The sequence below is a fragment of the Pyxicephalus adspersus genome, chromosome Z (assembly GCF_032062135.1).
Source record: "Pyxicephalus adspersus chromosome Z, UCB_Pads_2.0, whole genome shotgun sequence".
Taxonomy (NCBI): Eukaryota; Metazoa; Chordata; class Amphibia; order Anura; family Pyxicephalidae; genus Pyxicephalus; species Pyxicephalus adspersus.
Genome location: NC_092871.1, coordinates 73201404 through 73223889, shown reverse-complemented (window position 1 = coordinate 73223889; position 22486 = coordinate 73201404). Strand labels below are relative to the sequence as shown.

General features: G+C 36.4%; 1 protein-coding gene across 3 annotated transcripts in view; it reads left to right on the top strand.

The window, feature by feature from the left end:
- The window catches only part of ARPC5L (actin related protein 2/3 complex subunit 5 like), a 92426-nt gene that overhangs the window by 597 nt on the left and 69343 nt on the right, over positions 1-22486 (top strand). The window lies entirely within an intron of this gene.

Sequence of the window (22486 nt, the reverse complement as noted above, 5' to 3'; positions counted from 1 at the left end):
AACATAGCATTTTTATTTTGTTCCATTTAAGTGCAGGATTGTCTTTTTAGCACCTAAAACAAAAATGCTATAGTATGCCCTATTCCCTACATACACGGTTCAGCATAGGTTCCAAGTCCAGCCTATGTATGTGTTAACGTGGAGGGGGGATGACCCTTTTCACAAAATAATATAATATAAAAATACTTTTTAATTTTTTAAATAATTTGCATAAGTATCTTGTTAAAAAAAGTTAACTTTTTTTCAAATTGAAGGGTTGACCCTTCCCCTTCTGTCTTTACCACTGCGGTGATGAAGAAGGAAGACTTGACGACGTGAGGCCAACTGCGTTAAAATTGTGGAGGGATCAACAGCTTTCCACCTATAAAGGTAAGTGTTTTTTGTTTTTTATGATAGTTCTGTTAAGTTATGTTATGTTAATTTCAAAATAGGCATTCTTTCCTTAAGTTCAAGTTTTTCTGAAGGCACTGAACATCAGGAGTATGGCTGTCTTTTACCTGTTGGTGGAAAACAACAAGATACAGAGTAAAGATTCACTGTTCCTTATGCATATAAAGATTTTTATAGTCAGCATTGCTCTCTTACCTGTTTAGTTTGTCATTCTTACTATAACAATTTGTAATACTCGGCCACCTAATTGTACTAAAAATCATTATCCATTAATGGATAAGCAAAAGTTTACGCTTAGTGTAAGTACAGGCAAATTTGTCTCTCATACCTTTGCTAAATGGTCCTTAACCTCAAATTTCCACAAAACTTATTGCTTTATTCCACCCTAGGGTCTGACAGCAAAGCTTTCCATAACAGCTTCTGTCAATCACATACATAGGGCCACCCCAAAACATGTTCACATGAGTTATGTTAGGGTGGTGTTCCAGAGAAGAAAACTAAAAGCTGTGAAGCTGGATTGATACATTAGAGAGCAAAATGAAGCATGTGCAGACAGAGTGGCAACAGAGAAAACTGTGAATTGACTTTCAGAGTTTCCATGGACAACAACAAAGTACTGGTGGTTTGGCAGGTTCATCCAGTATTTACTATGCATCCTAATTTAAAAAAAAAAAAACAAACAAAAAAAATATGTTTTGAAAAAAAGTTTGGTACATCTGCCAAAAAAAAAAAAAGACAAATTCCAGAGCCCACATTTCTTGATTTATTGATGTATCACTAATCATCACAGAGCTGCATTAATGTGTGTTTTTGGTGATATAGCTATATGCAGGTGAAGATCTATTTAAAAAAATATAACTTCAGAAATCCTTATTCTGTCAACCAAAAGTAAACTGGTGGGTTCATTTTCTCCGTCATGACTGCTTTAATGAGAGACTTTTTATTTCTAACATCTACACATGCTTCACACATGTGGGTGCTTGGACAAAGTGGGGGTGTCATTACAAACCATCCATGACATGGGTGCTTTTTGTTGACTTTGGTATGGCAGATTGGTGGGGCTGACACTGCAGAGGCAGAAATGGAGCCAAGGTTACTTACCCCTTCAGTGGAATGTTCTATGACACCGTATCCCCAGCTTAAATGATATTTGGTGGTCTTCCAACCTTGACAGACACTGTTGTGTTTGTAAGCTTGAATGGGGGAAAATTGTGCTCTGAATAGTCAGCTCAAAACCCTTAACTGCAAATCTTAACTGATACCATCATTCCAGTCATAATATCAATATTGTTTTGTTAGTGATACTTCTCTGTACTATCAAATTGCAACATTGTAATCTTCATAAATCTTTATTTTTTTTTTTTATAAGCTCAGCATTCTAAATAAAATATCAACAGAATCTATATATACAGTTAGGTCCATAAATATTTAGACAGAGACAACTTTTCTCTAAATTTGGTTCTGTACATTACCACAATTAATTTTAAATGAAACAACTCAGATGCAATTGAACTGCAGACTTTCAGCTTTGGTTTCAGATCAGGTAACTGACTCGGCCATTCAAGAATATTTCACTTCTTTGTTTTAATAAACTCCTGGGTTGCTTTGGCTGTATGTTTTGGGTCATTGTCCATCTGTATTATGAAACGCCTCCCAATCAATGTGACTGCATTTAGCTGGATTTGAGCAGACAGTATGTCTCTGAACACCTTAGAGTTCAGAACGTTCGTTCACTTTCCTGTCGTGCACATAGTTCCTCTATCGCTCAAACGATCGTATCTATTGTGTGTACAATATCTACAAACGATCGTGTTGTTATCTCTATGTGCAGGATCGGTGCTATACGATCGTTCGTCGTTCGTTTTCCAACGATAATAATTGAAAGCTTTAGGCTTTTAGTTCCTCACATTTTTATGCAATCTTTTTGTTCAACCCACTGAAATAAAGCTGAAAGCCTGCAGTTCAACTTGTTGAACTGAAGTTGTTTCATTTACAATTAATTGTGGTAATGTACAGAACCAAGATTAGAGATAAGTTGTCACTGAATATTTATGGATGTAACAGTATAAAATTGAATGTGTGTATGTTCCACCATTACTCAAAAACGCATAGACATTTCAATTAAACTTGCCATACATATGACTTGCCATACATATGAGATTCATGTGAGTGCACCAATCATCTTTGTACAGCGCTGTGCTATATATCAGAGCTATATTTAGATGTGTGTATGTCATCACTAAGAAATGCATTGAGATATTTCAACCAAACTTGCTATGTTCCACCATCACTCGTAAACGCATTGACACATTTCAACCAAACTTACTAGACATATGACCTAGACTCATGTGAATGCACAGCTGATCTTTGTACTGCGCTGTGCTATGTCAGAGCTATATTTGGTGATCACTAGGAAACGCATAGAGACATTTATACCAAACGTGCCAGACATTTGACACCGCTGATATTTGTACAGCCCTGCGGTATATGTCAGAGGTAAACAAATGTATAATAATAGTGTGTGACAGTGGGGGAGTGTCAGCTCCTTTGTACAGAGACTGATGAGTCTAGTTCAGAGAGTTTCATTGTACAGCACTAATATATATATAATTGGATGTGTGTATGTTCCACCATCATGCATGGACACATTTCAACCAAACTTGCCATACATATGACTGAGACTGATGTGAGTGCACCAGTCATCTTTGTACAGCGATGTGCTATATGTCAGAGCTATATTTAGATGTATGTGTGTTTGTCATCACTAGGAAATGCATGGAGACATTTCAACCAAATTTACTATGTTCCACCATTACTCGGAAACGCATCGAAACATTTAAACCAAATTTTCCAGACATATGACACCGCTGATCTTTGTACAGCGCTATGGTATATGTCAGAGGTATATAAATGTATAATAATAGTGTGTGACTTTGTGGGGACATTAAAATGTCAGCTCCTCTGTACAGAGACTGATGGGTCTAGCTCAGTGTTTCATTGTACAGCCCTATGGTATATGTCAGAGCTATATAAATCGATGTATATAAAATTGGATGTCTGTGTATGTGAGTATGTTCCATTATCACTCGAAAACGCATGGAGACATTTCAACCAAACTTGCTATACATATGACTGAGACTAAATGTGAGTGCACCAGTCATCTCTGTACAGCGCTGTGCTATATGTCAGAGCTATATTTGAATATATGTGTGTATGTCATCACTAGGAAATGAATGGAGACATTTCAACCAAACTTGCTATGTTCCATCACTCTGAAACGCATCGACTAATTTAAACCAAACTTGCTAGAGATATGACTCATACCCATGTGAGTGCACCGCCGATCTTTGTACAGCGCTGTGGTATATGTCAGAGGTATATTTGCATGTATGTATGTATGTGTATATGTATTGCTCAGTGACAGTGTGCCTTTTGCTTATATTTTTACATGCTTTTTTGGCCTGTAATAATGCCTTTGAGAAAACATAAGGCAATTGACCAAGTGCAATCAAAGGAAAAAAATCAAACAACATCACTTTAGCTTTATTTGATCTTTTTCCTGTATAATATAAGATTGCAATAAAAAAATATCTGGGCAACGCCAGGTAATCAGCTGGTGTAATATATATATATATATATATATATATATATATATATAATTTTTTTTTTTTTTTTTTACCAGATATAGCAAATTGTACATACCATACATATATGCATTGTTGATCCAGAGGAAGGCCTTCTCTTCCAAACACCCTCTTGTCCCTTGCAATACCATTATAGTTAAAATTTTGAAGCAATTTGTCTATAGAGACTATCTGTATGAGGTGATCTGCTGTTTAAATAATTTATCTCTAAGGAAAATTGATTTACATCAGCTAATCATATTCAAGCTCCTGTGCTTTGCCTTCAAATCCCTCCACAGCTCCTGCCTCTCTTGCCTTTCTGACCTGATAGAAAAAAATTTCTATCTGCTCTCTTCACTCATTCAATTATCTACCAATTATCCCCCATTTATAACCTCATCACATGCATGGTCCAAGACTTTGCTAAGGCTGGCCCGATTCTCTGGAACTCTCTTCCTTGTCATTTTTGGCTTGCTCCTATCTTTGGCTCATTTATTGTGTGCCACTTCCCTACCTCTTGGATTGTAAGCTCCTTTGGGCAAGGTCCACTCCTTGCTGTATCTGCTTGTCATTTGCACCCCCTATTTAATGTAATTTCCACCCCTATTTAATTTGCAGTGCTGTGTATTATGTTGGTGCTATATTAATACTGTTTGTTGTTAATATTATTAATAATAATAATAATAATCTTCATAACTGAGCTCATTTGTGTCCCTTTAGTTTAGTTGACCTTATTCACTCTTTCCAATTTCAGAACATTCTTTTGTGAACAGTGTCCAAAAGTGGATTAAAAAATACTTTCTACAACAAGAAAATATTTTGCTTGCGTTAAGGTATGAATCATAATTCTCTACTCACTGAACATGGCCTTTAATCCAGTCTAGTATTCGTTTACAATTTTCATTCTATCTCTTAAAATTATATTTTTTAGTAAAAACCCGGTTTCAAACTCTAGATTCTTGTTAAACTTACAGGTCTATGGTTACTTGGTAAAAACTTTTAATCCTTTAAACTTAGGTACAATGTTTTTTTTTTAAATTGGCCCTATGCAAATTCATTTGTACAAAGCTAGTGAAAAAAGAGTCTATAAAGATTAGAAACAATAATTTTCAATTACAGAACTCAGCTTTTTGAGGACATGTGGTTGCAATCCATCTGCTCCAGCTATTTTATGGTGCCCTAATTTTGTTTGTCGCTCATAAAAATTTTAAGTAACTGTGGTTTGTTTTAAATACTATTTCTATATTAAACTTGAGCTTCACCATTTTCTTTGTGTACAAAGAGCTGAAAAGGTGTTTATTAAATTTGACTTTTTGTTGTCCAATCCTTCATCAACCTTGAATCATCTTATAAGGGCCCTACATGCTCAGACCTTTTGCTTTGAGTTTTAGCAAACTTGATTTCTTCTTTTACATCTTTTGTTATTCTCCTCTTTTTATATTTTTGGAATGCCCTGGATCTACCAGAATATCATTTCTAGTTGGATGTTCTATAAACTGTACCATAAAATTGTTTTGTATACATTTTCACCCTTTTGCTCTGTACCATTACTAATTTCCCAACCTGTGCAAACGTTTTTTTTTTATATTATTGAGGAACCAATAACAAACTCTAATATATAAATGTTCATTTTGTATCCCCCATATGCAGCTGTACTCATAATGCCTCAGTGTGATCATATTCTTAACCCCCTAACCGCTAAGCCTGTAATTTCTCGCACTAAATATTTTGGCTCTTTTGGTTAAGCCCGTATTTTTTCGCCTACTTCATGATATCTACTAGAACCCTATTCGGACATATTTCTGTAAGTTACAGGTCTACAATTTAAAAAAAAAAATTTCATGAAAACCTGTGACGCTTTTGGAACAGAAATCTAGAAATCAGTGTAACGCTCAGGTGGTTAATCAACGCATTCACTTTTAGATTCTCTCACATAAAGACTGCAACGTTCTTTTATCTATTCTTTCTAAAAGAGAGTATAGCCAAGAATATTACCAACCCAGTCATTTTTACAAGAAAGCCAGGGATAGGCATTACTGTTTGCAAATTGCTTTCATTACCAGTGTTTCATGATTTATTCTGTATATGGAAGCAAATTAACCTATTATTTAACCCATTCATGTGTTTTTCACTGTGGTGTTTCTCTTCACCCCTCTGGTTATTTAATACAGGTAGTCCCCGGGTTACATACGTTATAGGGACTGTAGGTTTGTTGTTAAGTTGAATTTGTCTGTTAGTCGGAACATGTACGTTATTTTAATAAATGCAATTAGGACAGATGTTTGTCTCAACATAATATTAGGCAGCATGGTGTCAGTTACTGTATAAAATCCTCACTGTAAGTTAATCAGAAACAAAGCAAAAAATAAAAAAACTTTATGGAGCCTAGACAATAATTTACTTCTGGAGCAACCTGTGCTTTGATATGCAAAAAGAAACAACTGCAGAGTTTGTCTTAGTCATTAAAGAGTTAAAGAACTGCTGAGCCGTTAAAATCTTCCACAACCTCAACTGTGTTTATCAAAAGATTTCTTCTACAAGTCATGCAAATCGCCCCCCTTTGCCCCATCAAGCCTGCACACTAGCTAGCAGGGAAGCAACGTTTGTATTTAGGAGTTGTCCTTATGTACAGATGTCCTTAACTCGGGGACTACCTGTAGTGGATTCTCCTGTTCTCAGGTGTGAGGTAATTACAATACATAGACTGTTTGCTTGAAAACTCTGGAGTTAATTCACCTCCATGCTTTGTTTTAAACGCCTTATATTCCTATCAAGTTAGGGCTTGATAACCCTAATTTTAAAAATCTCAGCCAATGCTAAGAGCTAAATTACTAGAATGCTATGGTCTATTTTACTTTGAAATGGGCTGTGTATTGTCCCATATATACAAACCTTGTGATTACAGAGAAACTGCTTGCAGAGATCATGCCTATATAACTAAATTTGCAGTGCAATTCTGTTTAATTGGATATGTGTCGGCACCATTAGCAAATGTCTGTTCCTGTCAGGAAGGTATTGTGTTTTATTTTACTTTTAAAGCTTTATGTGAAGTGGTATTCTTGTTACCATTTCATTTGGTATTATGCATTGGAAAATCTTGTAGGGGTCCTTTGGGAGTCGGAGGCATCACAAGTTTAAAAACCAGTGATAATGCTTACATTTATAAAGAGGCACCCTTTTTACCTCACTATGTAGCTTTTTTTGTTTTAGTTTTTTTTTTGTTTTTACCCAGCAGCACATGGGAGTCCTTGTTAGGTTTTTAAATGTGTAAATTCAGCAGCAGTGGGCATTTAGTATAAAGTAATTCCTATAGTGACATATCCTAGGAGGCTGTGTTTTTAGTAACGTCTGGTTTCTAACATGACATGTACAAACCAAATTTCCCAAAAAGTTGGAATGCTTTGTAAAAACGCAATAGAAAATGAAATCTGTAACTTGTTATTTAACTTGAAGCTTCATTTAAACAGGCAAAGAAAATATTTTTATCAACCTTCTGTTAAAGCATAAACAACTTTAAAAATTTAAACCTGCAACACACTCCAAAAAAAGTGAGAGAGGCAAGTTTACCACTAGGTCTCATTTCCTTTTCTTTTAATTACACTTCCTGATCATTTGTGAATTGAAGAAACTGTTTTGTAACTTGTGCAGAGTAAGTTTTGGCATTGTCCTGCTGAAATGTACATGGAATACCTGGGAAAAGATGTTTCTTTAAAATTCACATAAAATCCTTCACATAGGTACAAATTTTATGGACACCACATACCACTATACATGCTGGCTTTTGCACCTTTCATGGAGTGTGGTCTGGATGGACATTTAACCTTTGGCACAAAGAATCCACCATTCCCTCAGAACACATTTCCATTGTATTTTTGTCCATCTTGGATGAGCTTGGAGAACTTGCCAACATTTCTGCACCAAATTGATGTATGGCTTTCTCTTTGCATAATGCAGTTTCGGGGAGAGCATTTCTTGGTGCAGTAGTGGAATATGCAAAGTGACAATGATTTCCAAAAGTACTCACGAGGCTGTGTACTTCTCAATAGCATGATTCTAATTTAACACTGCCTAAGGACTCCAAATTCATGCACTTTCAGTATCAGTCTCCCCTCTTGGGAGATCTCTCCTAACTCCCTGAATCTTTTTAAAATAGTAATAAATTTAGATGGTGACAAACCTATTCTTTACTATGTTGAGCTGAACAACATTCTTTAGACTTTACAGTCTTACTTTGCCTGTGAAAATCTTTTCTTTGGTAATTTTGGTCTGTTAAATAAAAATTCACGTGAAATACAACTTAGAGATTTTGTTTTTTGGCATTTTTTTCCCCAACGTTTTTGGAAAGGGGGCAATCTTTTTTTACAGCTCAGCCTGTAAAATCTTATAATAGTTATGTCGTTATTTACAGTGTAGTATTTGGCAGCAAGGGGCTTCTAAATGGCAATAAGCTATAGTCAGACCAGCAGTTGTACAATATATCATTAAAACATACAGTACATGTATCATTTGAGACTTATGTTTCCTATTTAGGTGGGTGGGACTATCTATTATTAGCACTTTCCTGGATAAATGTTCAAACAGACATTAACTATTTTTTTCCAATGCATTAAAAAAACAAAAAAAAAAAAACTAAAATCTTTCTTTCCTGCAGCATGCTGCAATATGACACATCTGCGTGCTGCCAGGCTTATTGAGTTTTGTTAGACTTTGTTGCTTAATGCAGCCCTATGCACATGGTTTGAATGAGCCCTTAACAATAAAGTACTGCGAAATATCATGTACTGCCAACAGTGCTCTCTATGATTTTGTGTTTGTGTTTGCCAGTTGCTTTGCTTTATTAAGAAGTTTTTGTTTGCAGCCTGTTGTGTTGTATCTTGTGTAATTTAACATCTGTTAAAACAATATTTTCTTTGCAACCTAATGTTCATACTCGTATACCTGTCATTTAATTCCTTAATAAACATTGACCTTTAGTGAGAAATGTTTTATTTTCAAATAGCTTCTTCTCTCTATTCTGTCTACGAATCACAATTTAAAGCCCTGTTAACACCATGCAGCATTGAAGGGTATTTTTAAAGCCAGACTGTCGATGGACAAGCTCCATATATAGCTTCACAGTGTCTTTTGGTGTGTACTGCATCCTTATCAATTTTTCCTTTTGAAATTTGTTTTTTTTTTTGTTTTGTTTTTTTTTTTAATAGTTCTACCCATAGTTTAGCAGCCTCAATGAGCCTTGTGATTAATAACATCCTTCACACCTTATGCGTGTAAAATGGAAAAATACCCTAGCTCCTAATGTTACTGAACTAATCTACAGCGTTACTTTACAAGGTGGCTTTAAAAGCGTATAAAAATGATTTTTTATATTGGAGCCCTTAGGCAGTATTGCATTTTACATGAAAGAACATTCCTTATCGAGCGCACAGACGACAAAAAAACTTTGCAGAAAGTTTCGAGCCTTACCTACTTTATAAATTATAAACTTTAAATATTAATGTTTTTACATTCTGTGTTCAGTAATTATTTATTTAGTTATTTTGACACACTGGCACAAAAACAACATATTGCTTTACTGGTTTTGATATATATCCTACAGTGTAATAGTTATTTGCTTTTAAAGAGCATTTAATTAAAATGCATCTCCTGCCCACAGTTTTACAAAACTTTGTTCTATTTTGGTGACAACTTTGTCACCAATAAAGAAAGTGGTTGGTCCTCCTTAATGATGACAGCAATGGACAAACTTTCCTCACTCTGTGTTAAACAACAAATGTTCAACTAAATGAGCTACATTGATAATTGTCTTTTATTTCTTTATATGGTCATTAGAGTTCAAATCTTGCTGGCTGATTGTGTTATACTAAATGAGGTTGTTTTGCTTTATTAAATGTAAGCCTATATTTACAGTTGTACTTCATTTTTTTTCATCATGTTAGGTCCATAAATATTTGGACTTAGACAACTTTTTTTTTTTTTTTTAACACAACCCATTTTTTAACACAACCCATTTAAAATTATTTGGACAATTGAATCAAAAGCTATTTCATGGGCTTGTGTGGGCAATTCCATTATGTCATTATCAAGTAAGCAGATAAAAGGCCTGGGGGGGTGCTTGTATGTGTAAGATTTTGCTGTGAACAAACAACATGCAGTCAAAGGAGCTCTCCATTCAGGTGAAACAAGCCCTCCTTAAGCTGCAAAAACAGAAAAAACCCATCCGAGAAATTGCTACATTATTAGGAGTGGCAAAATCTACAGTTTGGTACATCATGAGAAAGAAACAGCACTGGTGAACTCCGAGACCTGGACGTGCACGGAAGATAACAGTAGTGGATGATCGCAGAATCATTTCCAATTGTGAGGAGAAAACGCTTCACAACAGTCAACCTAGTAAACAACACTCTCCAGAAAGAAGGCGTATCAATATCCAAGTCTACCATAAAGAGAAGACTGCATGAAAGTAAATACAGAGGGTACACTGCAAGGTGCAAGCCACTCATAAGCCTCAAGAATAGAAAGGCTAGATTGGACTTTGCCTAAAAATATCTAAAAAAGCCAGCACAGTTCTGGAAAAACATTCTTTGGACAGATGAAACCAAGATCAACCTTCACCAGAATGATGGCAAGAAACAAGTATGGAGAAGGCGTGGAACAGCTCATGATCCAAAGCATACCACATCATCTGTAAAACATGGCGGAGGCAGTGTGATGGCTTGGGCGTGCATGGCTGCCAGTGGCACTGGGACACTAGAGTTTATCGATGATGTGACACCGGACAGAAGCAGCCGAATAAATTCTGATTGTATTCAGCTAAATGCAGTCACATTGATTGGGAGACGTTTCATAATACACGGACACTACATGGACATGGACAATACATGGACAATGACCCAAAACATACATCCAAAGCAACCCAGGAGTTTATTAAAGCAAAGAAGTGGAATATTCTTGAATGACCAAGTCAGTCACCTGATCTGAACCCAACTGAGCATGCATTTCACTTGTTGAAGACTAAACTTCGGACAGAAAGGCATACATACAAACCGCAACTGAAAGCCACTGTAGTAAAGCATTAAAAGAAGGAAACTCAGCATCTGGTGATGGGCGTGAGTTCAAGACTACAGGCTGTCATTGCCAGCAAAGGGTTTTCAACAAAGTTTTAGAAATGAACTTTTTGTATGTTAAGCTTTTTGGAATTTCTTGGAATGAAGTGATTGTGTTAAAAAAGGCTTTAGTTCCTCACATATTTATGCAATATTTTTGTTCAACCCACTGAAGTAAAGCTGAAAGTCTGCAGTTCAACTGCATCTGAGTTGTTTCATTTAAAATAATTGTGGTATATAGAAAAAAAATTACTTTGAACACTTTTATTTGTAAAAGGATTCATAGATTACAGCATTTTTCACACCTGTCTAAAACGTTTGTACAGTATTGTATATTTGCAGCCAAAAATATGTTGCTTTTGTACAGGACAACAGAGGTGGGTCTTGGATGATGGATATATTCTTCCCAAGAACAGACCGACGAAATTTGGTTTGGCAACATGTGGTTTCTGGGATAGGAGGGAAGCATCTTATGGGCCGTCCTATCCCACTGCAGCAAAGCCCAAGATTGTGATAGTGTAAAAGATATGTAGGAGCGTACCCGGGGCTGATTTACATCTCTAACATTTGTTATCAAGGTGAGGGTAAATTGTTGCAAGCTTAGTGGGTGTTCTGTACCATCGGGTCAGTAGTTTAATTAATAATTTATTTCCTGATATTTGTTACTGATCGCTGCCTTATGACCAAAGTACAATAGCATATCTTTTTGATCCTCTGTGAATGACATGTTCAGATCTTCTTCCCACTTAGAAACAAATTTAGGTGAGGACGAAGTCTGTGTGGATAACAGCGCTTGCTAAGCATATGATGACTGTCCCGAAAGTGCCTTGCACTGAGGCATACTGAGTCAAGTGGAAGTAACTGCCGCTTAAACTGCGTGGGAGGCGATAAGAATCTAGGACTGGTGACAATAGGAAGGGATAGTTAGAGGAGATCTACAATGTAAAGTATTTGATTACAATTTGCAATGTAGAACCTATCAAAGGGTGCTTTAGCATTGTGTTTGTAAACTAAAATATTGTTCAAAATCACCTCCATCAATGTTAAAGGCCTAAATTCACCCACCAAGCATTCTATAGTGTAGAGAGTATTGAATAGGTTGAAGTGTGATATAGCATTTTTTAAAATATAGAAAAAAGCTTTGTATGTGTGTATGTGTATATATATATATATATATATATATATATATATATATATATATATATATATATATATATATATATATATATACACACACACAATTTAGGGCAATTGCACTATATATATTTGTAGTGCAATTTAAACCTGACCAGGAAACAGCACAAGAAACATGGAGGGCTATCACATCAAAACTATCACATGCTTGATGCTCGTAAAGAAAAGATAAAAGTAATAAAAACACTCCTCTAACTATACAATCAACATCTTTATGTTGATCTGCTATTGAATGTCTTGTAACCCAACTTGTTTCGCCTTTCTGGTTTATAGAAGACATAGTCACACTAAATGGTCATAAAATGTTTTTGTTCTTACAATTGGTTTAGAAAAATTGAAATAATAATTTATAGAACATGAATTGGTAAAATTATTACAAAAAGCTTTTGTGAAAATAACATACAGTAAAATTTAAACTGCATAATAGTGGTATTATTTGAGTTCAATGTAGTTTGTTTGAATGGTTACTTAGTGGTAATTATTGTATAAATGGGTAGGTTAATGGTGTGATATCAATTAAAACAAGACTGTAGTAAGGAGTTATAAGGCAACTTACATTTAGAATATATTGGGTAGTTTCTCACAGACAAGAGATAGTTATGGCACAAGGATTTCTATTGAACCTTTGAAAAAAACATGGATTTTTTTTGTTATAAAGTTTTTTGGAGGAGGGCAGATTCTTTTTTTTCTTCATATTAGAATAAGGTAAAGATTTCCAAAAGGTAAGGTTATTATACTACATATTGACTTTTTAGTAGAGGTTGTGGTAAAATGTAGTCCTTGGGGACTCCTAAGGTAGCTGAAAATCCCTTTAATGCTGCTGAAGATCGTATATACAGACTGGTGAAGCTTTTGGAGGTCTCTCTTAAAAATGAGTACAATTGGTTGGGGCAGCTATCGCTCCTAGTAAGAAAACAGGCAGCCAGACGCTGTACTGTTAAAATTCCCTGCCTAAAGTAGGTGAGGTCAGTGGTGTTTAGAAGTCCCAGCTGTGCATGTGATCAGAGTGGATCCAGCATGTGTAGTTGGGACACTAAAATGAGGATCAATGGGGGGACTGCCACCCTTCACTAGAGGCGTGCCAGTAGGAACACTGGTACTGCCAGTTGAGTGAGAGAATGTGAATGAATAGGGTGAATAGATGAACATATAAGTGACAGGAGAATAACTGAATAGCTGGGAAGTGAAAATTAGGTTTATGATCATGTAAAAAAGTTACATTAAAAAATACATTTTATATTACATTATATTGTATATGTGGTAAGTATCCCATAGTACATCTAAGGTGATATGTATTTCATAAATTATCCTGAAGTGTATACTTACAAACAAGCAGAAAATCTAATTGATGACCCAGGTGTAGCATGGGTCTCAAAACAGAAAGAGGAATAATCAAGTCGTTTGTAACAGTCAGTGCTGGTTATATGCATCGTGTCGATGTGGACATTTACATGACACTACTAGTAAGTAACATATACATCTCATATCAGTGTTGACTCGCAGTATTAAGTCAAAAACATGGCATATGCTCACCTGAACAGTAATTTGCATAATATTGAATTTACTCATGCTTGGGTGGTTTTAAAATCACTAACCATTTTGTTTCTGTTTGAAGGAGTTTCATGTCACTGTTGCCTCCTCTGGGATGAGGGGCGATATGTTCCAAATCAAAAACATTATCGACACCTGAATTAGTTATGTTTGGTTCCAACATGGAAATGCACGATTCGTCTTGTCTACATAAAAGGCTCTGTAGATACATGTAATTCAATATGACCGCAGATGTGGAGCAATTTATAAAATGGTTGGGTCTGTTGGAGGATTAAAGTTAGAGCTTCTCTGATCCATTTGCGTTAATTGCAATGTCCACATTTAAATGTGCCTCAGATGATTTGTCATGAGGTAGGTGATATTTTTTTTGTATACTGATGAATTTTGTATACTGCATTGTGGTGTTTATTGAAGCTGGTGATGATTCCTATTAAGGCTTGTGATTGTTTGGGGACTGCTGAATAAAAGATTTTGTCTTGAGTTTAGCAAAATTCTTTGATACGGTTTTTTTTCTGGAGTGTTTTGGAATAACCTTTTTGCAATAACCTGGTTTTTAATTCTTCGGCCCCTTTAATGAAATCCATTTCTGTGGTACAGTTTCATCCCGAACTATATATTTGAAAGTAGGAAAATAGAAGGGACTTTTGCAGCAGTGTATATATCACATTTCCAATAAGGCAAAAGATTCCTTTACAATTCTTAGATAAAACATCCTTTTTATGTATATAAAAAATAAAAAACACAAAAATTCAAAGAAGAAATATCAAGACTATTTGGATAAAGAATAACCTAGTAGTAGTTGGTCCTATAGTTAACAAAAATATGACTTCATCCTCTGATATTTCAGCACGGAAACCCAAACACCCCACAGGGGGCCACACATGCACCTTTTTTAGACAACACGATACAAAAATGAGGACAACGCCCAATGTATCAATATGCGGTAAAACAATGACCACCAATTAAATGTTCTAAATTTGCCTGAATATAAGCTGAAATTGAAATTGAAAAAGAAGTATTGGAATTGGGTTTGGGATTCTGCCCAGTAAATGCATGCAAAGAATTTGAATTTATAAAAGATATCCATCTATTCGCAAGAGAGATGTTCTTTACGCCAATCTTTGCGGACAAGATGGAAAGTTCTACTGGACGCCGAGATCTTTTGACTAAATGCCAAAATTTCGGGGCCGCAGATTAGAGTCCTCAGGGATTTGATGGAACTCTAACAAGAAAATGACATTGATTTGAGAGAAATCATTGACCCTCCTGTGAATATGAATGATCAAGGGGATCTAAGCAATCATGGAAACCCTAGTGAGAATATCAATATGAATGTATCTTTTCGCCCTAGATCAAATAAATTTCTGGATTTAGGTCAAAGCCTGCAAAATTAAGCCTTTACACAACAAATAATAAAAGAAGTGATTGCTTTGGATAATACCTCATTGAGAAATAACAATTACAACACATAGACAAATACAGGCAATCCATAGTTTCAAAACAATTCCGCAATAAAAATAAAACTAGCCGACAAGGGTGGTAATGTGGTACTAATGGATGTGAATAAATATAGACATATGCGCTGGGAAATACTAAAAAATAAGAACTAGTATTCCCATATTGATTTACGCACAGTACAAAACTTAAATCAGGAATTCTTTTCCATTATTGCACTGGCAATCTCAAGAGGGGTTATTGACAAACCAACACATGACTTTCTCAATAACAAATATCCGAAAATACCTGTGTTCCACGCGTTACCCAAAATACATAAAAAACGTATTAAACAATGAAATCGGACACAAACAGGCACCTATCCTTGTGGTAGATGCAATTGCTGTCAATGGATTTTTAAAATAACCGATAGCTTTCAAGTTTACATAAATTTTAAGAAAAAAATGGCATAGTGAATTGTAGTACGGAAGGAGTAATCTTTATGGCCTTCTGCAGTTGCAGGAGGTATTTCACTGGAAAGACTAAAAATGTTTCCAAAAACCAATATACGAGCATCTATATAATGTGAGAAGTGGTAAAATCATAACCTTATTAAGCGATCGTATAACAATTGAGCATAAATTCAATTTGGATGAAATCCAATTTATTGCCTTAGAAAAAAGTTTATATAGAACCTGGGGGCAGTGATTTTTATAGGAAATTAACACAAAAAGAAACAAAATAGATATTTGAACTGGAATCTACGAAATTCCCAGGTTTAAACGAATGCCTTAGCTTTAGGTCCTTTTTATGAACTCCAATATTTGCTATGTTTTGTGTGGATTAAAAGTATGCTTGAGACTTGGTCACGAATAGGGAGCAATGTAGTACTTCATAAAATCTAATGTCCCTGAAGGTTGTTGCGTTTTCTTTCTTTTTTTTTGTAATACAATTTAATATATGAGTATTTGATTATATATGTTAAAATAGCTCCCTATGCCCAGTGGGGGGCAAAGCCCTCTCACTCTGCTGAAGAGAGTTCTCACTCTAGCATTGGTGTTTGGGGCTTTGGCCCTTACAGGGATACGGCTCCCAATTGGGATGCCGTGCTGCTTTACTGGGCAACCATGTTTCCCACACACGAGATGGCTCAGCGAGATCCGCATTTGGGATGAAGCGCTGTGCCGTCATACACAAGAGATGCTTCCTGTGAGGGGCGGGGCATCTTGCCTGCCACGAGGGATACCGTCATTTGGTATGTAGGATAAGAGGAGTTAGGACACGGAGGCATAGTGCTCCGCTAGAATATTCTGTGAGGTGGTTTTCAATTTAGCATTCGCTACTTGGGATGTGGCAGGTGAAATCAGTTGAACTTGTATTGTAGAAGGCTTTAAATTTGTAAATTTCATCTCAATCTATATGGAATGCTTTTTAGCATGTATAATAGGAGGTGGCTACCAAAAAAAGTTATAAGAGAAACTGGGAGACCAACACCCATACCTACCTATTATATAAAAGAGTGTCTATATGTAAATGTCTTTTTTTCACACATTTTTGGGCCTTTACTGCCATGGTTGTAAAAACTGAAGAGAAAATCCACAGCCTCCTAGGATATAGGCTGTGGCCTGCTCTTTGTGCACGTGCATCAAGGGCCTCCCTATTATGTAAAACAAAAAAAATAGTGCTCATACATGCTCAGTTCAAGGTGGTGCTTGTTGTAACAGTGAGCATCAGAAAGAAGAGGAAAGCTGAGCCAGGATGGGACTCAAATTTTTCATGAAAGTTTTGCTTTATCTAAATATAGCCTCCAGGACACATCTAAAGGTAGACTGAATTCAAACTGGCAGTACAGTTGCATTTACTGCTTCCTCACAGAACCACTGCTGCTTGGAAGACCTCTAGGTACAAAAAAAGCCTAGCAGTTTACACGTGTTATCAATCTCATATGCCTAGCAGTTGCCAGTAGTCATTTGGGAGCAGTAAATGGCAATTTTTTTTCATTTTTTTTTTTATTGCTAATGTGAACCAAGCTTAACTTGTTTTTTTACAATGATCATTAAAATGTTGGGTCACAATACACTAGTACTGGACAGTTGGGTCATAATATAAAAATGGAAAAATTGGGCATACGAACAGAGCAGGTCTTTAGAAAGTTGGAACAAAGTATAGGTGGTAGGAAGAACACTGACACAATAATAGGTGTTACTGGATACCTATGGAGCACTAAATTTGCTCTCTTGCCACGCCCACATTTTGACCACCCAGCTGAAGCAAAATTGCTCAGGGGAATACTGGTATAGTACTGGTAAGTGCAATAGCTACATAAACTACAATTTGTACAACCAGGTGTGAAAATTATAAAAACAATAATTACTAGTATCATAATTAAAGTGGACTTATTTCTCCAAATAGCATATATAACTTAAGTGATTATGGATGCTAAAAATTTGAATTTTTACTTGCCTTCGCTTTGAATTTTTCAACTCTTTAAATATAATAAATAAAATCTCCTCTGGTCTTTCCATAACATGATGTGTCACTGCATGGTTCCATATAGTTTTAATGTACACTTTCAATATTGGACTCGCATCACAAGACATGACATGGTACCACTTTTTGGTATTAGTAACGCACCCATGTTCGGTGTCTAATGACGGGACCATTGCAAGATTCATAGTTACATAGTAAGTAAGGTTGGAAAAAGACACAAGTCCATCAAGTTCAACCACTGGAGAAATCAACATTTGCCATATTTAAAACCCTTCCTAATTCCATGAGACAATTAACAGTCTCTATTATCTTTACTTTAATGCTTTAATACCCAGTTATATTCTGTGCTTCTAGAAAAGCATCCAACTTTTTCTTAAAATGTACCTAAACTCAGAAATTTCACTTTACATAAAAGGGTAGACAATCCTTTTATGTAAGGTAAAAAAAAAATCTGTTTTTTTTTTTTTTTGATCAATCGAGAAGGAATGGGAGCGCAAAGTCTCCCTGGATACCTACGTACGCATCCCGGGAGGCTCTTGGGTGCTTAAACATGTGCAGAAGGAGCCTTTTTGCGCTAAGAAAAAATTTGTCCATCTTAGGCATGCACAGTGAGATCAGCAAGTTTTTTTTTTTTCATCCTACGTTACGCAATTTCATGCCTGGGTCGGGTGACGTAGGATGAAGAACCCGGAAGGAGAGTCCCCTTTTGTCCTTTGTAACGATCTTAAAGTGAATAATTGGGAAGAGAGATCTCTATATGGACCATTATATATTTATACAGGGTGAGCATATACCCCCTCATACATCTGTTCTCAAGGGAAAATAGATTCAGTTCAGCTAATCTCTTCTCATAGCTGAGTTCCTCCACTCCTTTTTATTCATTTAGTTGCCCTCTGCACTCTCCAATTCCACAATATCCTTTTTCTTGAACTGATGCCCGAAACTGGACTGCATATTCCAGATGACGTCTGACCAATGCTTTGTACAGGAGCAGGATTATGTCTCCATCTCTGTAGTGTATTCCACTTTTAATACCAGAAAGTATTTTGCATTTCTCAATTTTAAATGTCATTTACCAATTGGGTGCCTAATCAAAACAGTTGTCAGGATCTTAACCCAGGGATGCTTCGGTGTCTGGCTGCAACTCTGTCTATTGCGCCACATGAGGGTTTGCCTTTTGCACTCTGTTGGATTCCTTGGACAAAGATACCTTGATACCTAGTATCTTGCTGAAGCTTGAACTCCAGGCCCCTCCAATGAACTCCCTGTTTAAGCCATGTCTCAAAAACTTCCTGTTGCCAGATTATTGTGCTTTGCCAATATCTTGCTCTGCCTGCTACTGTTACATTGCGCTCTCCAAACTGCTACCTGTGTACCGACCCTTGGCTGCTGTTTAAACGACTACTCTTCCTCGCACTCCATCTCCAACATACACTATTGGTTACCGACCTCGGCTTGTCCTTTGACCAAGTTTGTGTTTGCTCCTTATCTGCTATCCCTGCTTGTGCATAGATCCTGGACTGCTTCTGCCTATGTCTGTTTGCTGTTTCAGCCACTGGACTCCGAGCCTGACCCCTGATCATTACAACAGGAGTCCAGGTCTGCTTGTGGAATATAGACATCCTGTATGGACCTAATTCCATCACATAGTTTGGTGTCATCTGCAAACACAGAAACTGTATTTTTAATTTCAAACTCTACATCATTTATAGAGATGTTAAGCAGTTAAGGTCCCAAAACTGAACCCTTGGGTAAACCACTAATAACCTTGGACCCTTCAGAGTGTGAATCATTAATTACTACTTTGGATGTGGTCTTTAAGCCAGTTCTTTTTTACAGAATGACTGTTATTAGATTTCTAAATCTATTGACCCTAACAGTGTATGGGGTGCTGTGTCAAATGCTTTAGCAAAGTCCAAATACACAATGTCAACTGCTACTGCACTGTCTACCTGTTTACTTACTTCCTCATAAAAAGAGAGTAAATTTGTTTGACAACTTCAGTCTTTCTTAACTATCACTTAGAATATTATTTTCAAGCAGAAACTCCTCTATGTGGTTCTTTATCAAACTCTCTTGGACCTTTCCAACTTAAGAAGTTAAACTTACAGGTCTGTGGTTTCTTGCTAATGACTTTGCTCCCTTTTTGAAAATAGGAACCACATTGACCTTATGACAACTCATTGGTACCAAGCCAGTTATTAAAGAATCTCTAAAAATTAGAGACAATGGCTTTAAAATAACTGAGTTCAGCTCATTGGGGACATGTGGATGTAATCCATCAGGTTCTGGCGCTTTGTCAACATTGATTTTGTCCAACTGTTTCATATGTCCAAATAATATCAATTTTGGGCCTTTGTGGCTCATTTAAGGCATTGTTATTATTAGCAATATGGACATCACCTCTGCCATTTTTCCTTTGTTTACACAGAGCTAAAAAAAAATGTAGTAAATGTGCCTTTTCTTTATCCCCAGTTACCAACCCAGAGACATTATTTAAGGGGCCTACATGTTCAGATCTCATCTTTTGGCTACTATTTCTGGTCCCAGGTGGCCAATATAAACATCAGCAAGGAAAGATGTGCAGCCCTAAGTCAGGCAGTCCCATTTACTTAATTAAATGCACAGAGGTATCTTCTGACTGGTCGTTAATCAACTGTGGTGGACTGATGATGGATGCTGGGAGACATATTAGATTTTTGCCTGAGACCAGAATCATCTGACACATGTTCATAGCTTACTTGTGGTGAGGTCGAACCTTTTCTCTTTACTGCTTACGTGAGTTTTTCTCCCTTATTGATGGCAATGAGCTCCCTGGGTGTGCTTGCCCTTCTGACTGTACTAGTTACTATGTCAACAAAACTCCTTTTTTCCATTGAATATCAAACACAGAATTTGACGAGAGAAGCTGCATTTGACCTTTACTAGCAATTCAAATGCTCCCAAACAGGACCTTCTATATTTCAAGGAACTTGACACAATGCATGTCCAAAGCATCCTTAAACCTCCCAGGCGGTCTAATTGTGTCAGTCTTTTTATGTCAAAAGCGGTACATTTTTTTGCATGGAAGTTTGTTTAATATTGTAGGCCTGTAATTCTTAGGAATAACTCCCGGGTATGATAGTGTGAAACACAAATCATAAATTATAATATAATAATTATAAAAAATAATATAAATTTAATTTAATAATTTTGTCTAAACAAGGGTACAATAATAGATACATTTTTGGATTTATTACACTGGTGAACAACTTTGAACACAGTTTTTGTTAACTTCAATTTTTAAGCTTATTTACACTAAAATAGGTAAGCTGATTCTGAAAGTGCAGTTAGTTTTCTTCTATCGCGTCGGTTTTTTTCTCTACCGCTTATATTAATTCGATTACTCCAGCGTGGATTTGTATAGGCTATTCATTTATTCACTCAGGACAGTGTGGTCAGAGGTTGTGCGCTGCTCTACGTAGGGAATAAGCAAAATGTATTTTTCTACTTACACACGTATTTTCTTTCTTTCAGATCATGTCTGGCTCTGCTGTTTCTCGTTGTAAGTGCCTAAACAACCTTGATTCATTTTGGTGATAAGATGCCATTTGGTTTACCTATGGTTTGGCGAGAGCCAGGATATCATTTCAGTGACTGTTACTTTTGCATAGTGAAAACTTCGGGATATAACAAGAAAAAATAAATGTAACATAGAGTATCCTAGTCTACCATCGGCTATACGCCCAGTGGCTCATTCAGATGAAATCCCATTGCTGGTTTTCTTTACACTACCCTCCCTTAAAGAACATGAATATGGTGAGGAACTAGGTGACAACAATGATGAAGAGTTTAAAATTGAAAAGGACTCTGTTTGTAAGGGATTTGATCAGCATGAGTTGAGTGATTTGGGACTATCGAAGAAGGCTTCTGAACCCCTAGCATCAAGATTGCGTGAGAAAAACATTCTTGAAAAGGGAACAAAGGTATTGTACTTTCAAACCAGAGAAATTGCATTTCTGCCATACTTTAGAACTGACAGTGGCTTTGTGTATTGCCATAACATACCTGGTTTAATGGAGGAATTAGTAATTCCAATCTATAACTCAGCTGAATGGCGACTAAGCTTCGCTTTGAGCTATTGATGGATAAAGTGTGTCCTCCTTCACAATGGCAACATATTTGGGTCAGTCCCAATTGGCCATTCAGTTTCCCTTTGTGAAGAATATGCAGACATAGAGAGTCTTTGAGTTGTTGCAATATCACCAACACAATTGGGTCATATGTGTTAACCCTAAAATGGTTTGCTTCCTTCTTGGTCAGCAACGCAGATACACCAACTATCCCTGTTATCTGTGCATGTGGGATAGCAGCTCGTGAGAGGCATTGGGTGGAAAGAAATTGACCTCCAAGATCTGCCATAAAACCAGGTGATCCAAACAATCTATGTGAGCCACTTGTTTGAATATTATATTCCCGCCTCTCCACATGAAACTGGGTCTGATTAAAGCTTTGCCAATTGAAGGAGACTGTTTCAAGTACCTCATTTTGGCATTTCCTAGCCTGTCATTTGAAAAAAAATAAAGGCCTGTGTGTTTGATGGTCCACAGATTTAGCAGCTCATTAAAGATGAACATTTTATCAGGACAATGTCAGAAGTTTAAAAGAATGCTTGGTTATCTTTCAAAGCCATTTTGAAGGACTTCCTTGGAAACACACGAG